This window comes from Gorilla gorilla, chromosome 6 (assembly GCF_029281585.2).
Source record: "Gorilla gorilla gorilla isolate KB3781 chromosome 6, NHGRI_mGorGor1-v2.1_pri, whole genome shotgun sequence".
In the NCBI taxonomy this organism is placed as follows: Eukaryota; Metazoa; Chordata; class Mammalia; order Primates; family Hominidae; genus Gorilla; species Gorilla gorilla.
This window is the reverse complement of record NC_073230.2, coordinates 66569205-66574521: the sequence shown is the minus strand read 5'-3', so window position 1 is coordinate 66574521 and position 5317 is coordinate 66569205. Positions and strand designations below refer to the sequence as shown.

Here is a 5317-nt window from a genome sequence, read left to right as displayed (position 1 = left end):
CTGACTAGAAAAAAAGTAATTTAGTGGAAAAACACTTAACTATTACCTTTCCCAAATTCAGTTGTCATGAATTATAAATTTATTGTAATTCATTTGTTTTTATAATTATTTACCATAAGTGCATGAAAAAAAGCTGTACCTTATAATGCTTCTTTAAAAGTTCCAATATTTAAAGTAAAATCTTAGACAGCTAAGGCATTTCAAAATATTTTCATTCAAGTAATGTTTGAGCTTCCAAATATGAAAAATTTAGCCTTACATGGGTCAATGTTAAAATAAATGCATTTCAGATAGTTTGAAAATAACATTGGTTGACCTATACCTTGCTGCATTCTTCAATATTTGTACCATGTAAAAGTTTTTCTGTCATGGATGTATCTTCATTATACACAGCATAGTGTAGAGCAGTCCTTCCAAAGAAATCCATAATATTTGGATTGGCACCATTTTGCAGCAGAATAGTTGCACAAGCCTCCTGCCTCAGTTGTACAGCCTGTCAGTATTAGACCGAGAAACATGCAGATACTGAAAAATCAAAATAAACACTCCGTAGGATTTACTAACTAGTTATATGGTGGTATTCCAATGAGATAAATTCATTTTATCCTACGTACTTAAACAAAATCCATCTCATGCTCAAAGAGTCAGCTACTATATACCTTGATTAGAGGTGTCCTGCATTCACTGTCGCAGAGGTTAAGCTCACATCTTGCGGACACTAGCAGAAATACCATTTTCGATTGGCCAATGGCACAGGCCAAATGTAGGGCAGTCCTGTGATAGTGACAGGACTTTTTAAAACATGTAACTGTAAGCATTAATTAGCATGTTATTTCTCTGTCTTCAAAACAAACATGTAATTTTCTTGTGAAGAAAGTACAACATTTGTTAGCACTTATTACTCACCACATTAATGAAAGAGCAAGCTATTTAATAGAAAAAGCTTGGCTTTTGGATTCAGTTTAATTGGGGCTTAAAATTTACTGTAAGCTCTGTCACTTAGCTGTTATTTAGCCTTTCTTTGCTTCAATTTCCTTATCAATAAAATATATGAGAATAGTAGCTATCCCACAGAACACTGCTGTGATGCTTACATAACAATCTATGCACAGCATTTAGAACACTTTCTGACACAAATAACAGCTCAATAATTTTTAAATATTCCTACTTCCAAAGACATTTTAATTAAGTAAAATGATACAATCATATCTACATTGAGGTATCTATTAAAGATTAGATGTATCATTGTATTTCAGTCATTCTCAGATGCTCATTTTCTCACTATTCTCTTATATAAGCTACTATTCTCTTATATATTAACATCTCCTGACATTGGAATACTGTTTACAATTCATTATTTATTACAATTATAGCTGGCAACATTTTAAACATTATCTTATCGATATATAAAGTAATGTGGCATCACCCAATCCATGATGCCTCACATTAAGTGGGATACAGTACATAGAACAGGCAGTTCTACTCATATAATCGGCACCTAAAGTACTGTGGAAAAAGAAGGCAAAAATAAAAAAACCAATTTTTAAAACAAAGTAATACTTCAATTTTCAAAAAAAAAAAATCCAAAGAAAACTCAGGATTCAAATGAATAGGTATGGCTCACTTTTTTCAATACTTACAGAATGTTATGTAAATTAGGTATTTGCAATGATTAATAGTAGTAATTGAGACTGTCGTAAGTTTTTGAAATGGCAGTTAAAGGTTATCTTTCACTATTTTCTAACTTCAGAATTGCTTTTATTTAAAAATAAAAAGGAATAAAAGATCAAATTAGGATTCAGTCCTAATGCTTCCATTTTAAATCTCAACTTGCTCAGGCTGGGCAGGTAAATATGAAGTTGTTAAGGGTGGAAGAGTCCTGAGAGATGGTGGAATGTGTCTGCTACATAATAGGTATTCAGGTTATGCTTGATGAATAACTGGATTGGAAGAATGCATACATACAGTTGGGGAGTTTATTATGAAAAAAACTATAAATTAAAGCAGTGCTTTTGGAATAGTGATAATCATTTATATTTGCTCGTTTTCATTTTCATGAGGACACTGATAAGCTAAAATAATTAATTTAAAATTGTTTGCATATATGTAATAAAGCTATAATAAAAACGTATTTATATACTAAAATCTATGCATAATAAAATAATCAAGCACAAATAAAAATATTCCCTCTGCCTCTGAAAAGGCTAAAAGTTCACAGAAGGTACCAATAAACAAAAAAATAAAAATAAGGCCAGGCACAGTGGCCCACACCTGTAATCCCAAAACTTTGGGAGGCCGAGGTGGGGGGATCACCTGAGGTCAGGAGTTTAAGACCAGCCTGGCGAACATGGTGAAACCCCGTCTTTACTAAAATATACAAAAATTAGCTGGGCATGGTGGTGCACACCTGTAATCCCCGCTACTCAGGAGGCTGAGGTGGGAGAATCACTTGAACCTGAGAAGCAGACTGCAGTGAGCTGAGATCATGCCACTGCACTCCAGGCTGGGTGACAGGGCGAGACTCCATCTCAAAAATAAACAAACAAACAAAGAAATAAATAATAAAATAAAATAGAAAGTGAGAATTATTTTTTCTTTGCAAGATTTATATTTCTTCTTTTCCCAAGGACAATTTCATTAACAAAAAACATTTACTAGAAGTTTTAAACATACTGATCATTTATACATCACAGATAAGAAAAAATATCACAATACACCTGCCAGAAAAGAAGAAATGTTATATTTTGTACACATACTTGGCTTATAAACACCATAGACTGTTTGTGTGTATGTATAATCAAACCAACTTTTTTTCAGAGTACATCTTCACACCTCAACATACATCTGTATCTACTGACATCTGCGAAGGTCCCATATTGTCCCATCCTGTGGATGCACCGAAATTTATTGATAAATTTATAAAATTTATAAAATCCATTATAAGGGGTTTTCCAAATACATTGCTATTTTAAGCAGTGCTGAGAAAAACAAATTGCATGTATCTCTATTTCCTAGAGATATTTTTGTATAATGGAATTGATGGGTGAAGGGCACATACATTTTTAAAGTGTGATACTTACCAACAAATTGTCTATTTGAAAAGTCATCAGAAATGTAAACTTTAAACAGCAGTATATGCACTGCTACTCTTTACCCTCACAAACTTGTGGATAGAAAACAATATTTCATTCCTTTTTTAACTTAAATACCTTCTCCTCCCAGGAACACTAAATATTTTTTCCCATGTGCATAGGTTGCTTTTATATCTGAAAAAGAAAATGCTTTGCTGTATTTTAAATGAGAGTTCTTGTTTATTTGAAGAATTGTCTGTAAAATGAAAATCACTTTTTTATCTAATATGTATATACACGTATTGTCTTCTGTTAATTTTTTCTTATAAACTGGATTTTTTTTATTTTGCTAAATCGACCTTCAGAATGTGTGCTTGTGATATTTGTAGGAATATAAACGTATCAATATAAGTAGGCATTTGTGTTTTTTTCTGTTATCTTTCTTATTTTGTGTATTTAAAATTTTTAATCTACATTCCATAACGAACTTATTTCTGTGACATAAAAATCTAGCCAGATTTCTCCAAATACTTAGCAGGCACTTCATTTATGAGTAATTCATCTTTTCCTACTAATATGAAATGTCACCATTATCCAATTCTATTAGATTGGTGCAAAAGCAATTGCGGTTTTTGCCGCAATTACAAGTAATGGCAAAAACCGCAATTGCTTTTGCACCAACCTAATAAATTCTTACACATATTGGTGTGTTCCTGGATTTTCTAACCTGTTCCATTCACTGATTTGTTGTTTCAGCTGTTAGTAAATAACTTGTGGAAATTAACAGCACATTTTCATATCTAGAAAGGCAAGTCTTTTTTGACTTCATTTCAAAAGTTTTCTTAATGTCATCACAATAGTAAAAGACAGCATGAGTAATTCAAAGATGTTAACACTTTGATAACTTTATTTGGATTATGTAAAATTTATAAACACAGAAAGAGCTCAGAACTTTAGAAAAATGTGTCTTTCTATTCAAGAACACAATCTTCCCACTTCAAAGTTTCCCTCTAAGGTCCCTCAGTGAAAACCACATTGACATAGGTGTCCACTGATATCAAATAAATATTGGATTTTTATCCAAAGAATTTTTAGTCAGGAAGTTGATATATTATGGAAATGCTTTCTGTCATTATGCACCTTTCCATAATGTATGTAACATTATGCTTTAAAACGTGTACATTAAAAATAAAACGCTGTACATGCTGAATTGTATTAGTGAAATCACTTTAAAATGATTTATAAAGAAGCATGGTGAGTGATTGGAAACCAGTTGAAGTTTTGTTTTTGTTTTGCCGCTCGTGAAAATGGCCTGGGTGCTCGCCCCTGCCAAGGTTTCCACATCCCAGGTGCGGCTGAGCCTGCCAGGAAAGAAAGTCCAGCCGCTTTGGTGACAGGACTTGCCCCTCTCACCTCTGCACCCCTTTCCCCCACCCCATTCACCCCCACACCTCACCCCCACCTCCAATCCTCTATCCCACTGAACCCTCACCCCATCTCCCCACCCCACACCGTCCACACCCGTACCCCCCAAGCCTTCATTCCATCCACCTCAGCCCATTCACACCCCCACCCCATGCACCCCCTACTCCCCACTCCCATCCCCCAACTCCACACCCTGCCACCCCATATACCCCCACTCCCCAGGCCCCGCTCCACTCACTCCCACCCCAGCCAGGCACCCCCTAGCCCCCATCCATACCCCAAGCCCTGGACCATCCGCCCCGCAGCCCTCAGCCTGGAAAGGGGTACTTCTCCACGTCCTCCTCCCGCAGCCCCGGCTCCCAGCCCCCATTACCTTCCCGTCTTGTCTCTCCTATTGGGGTCATGATAGTCGACAGAAGGTTGTTCAGTTTCTGCAGATCACCATTGAAGACAGCTCTGTGGATCCTCCTCAGATCAGACGATTTAATGTAGTATCAGGGAAATGAGAAGCCATCCAAGCTCAAGCGCTCCTAGAGGGTGGGCCAATACTCTGGCTGGTAGTCTTCCATAATCATGGCTGCAAATTGTAGCCTAGGAACACTCCAGCCGTATTTCAGCTCGCCTTCTGGGGATTGCCGCCTCTGAAGCGCAACAACACGCAATGCAGTCTGTCCAGGGACCTTCGCACAGACTCTCAGCGCCTGCCGCCTCGCAGCAGAAATGCCCAACAGAACCGTTAGGACCAGCGTGCACGCTCACCTTAGCCGGCCCCGCCCAACAGGCCCAAGGGGGAGAAACCGCCCTAGCAGCTCTCTGGCGCG

At 37.0% G+C, this 5317-nt stretch overlaps 1 pseudogene; it reads right to left on the bottom strand.

Moving 5' to 3' along the window:
- Positions 1–316: 316 nt before the first annotated feature.
- LOC115933309 (ankyrin repeat domain-containing protein 36B-like) lies at positions 317–5065 on the bottom strand (annotated as a pseudogene).
- Between the last annotated feature and the right edge of the window lie 252 nt (positions 5066–5317).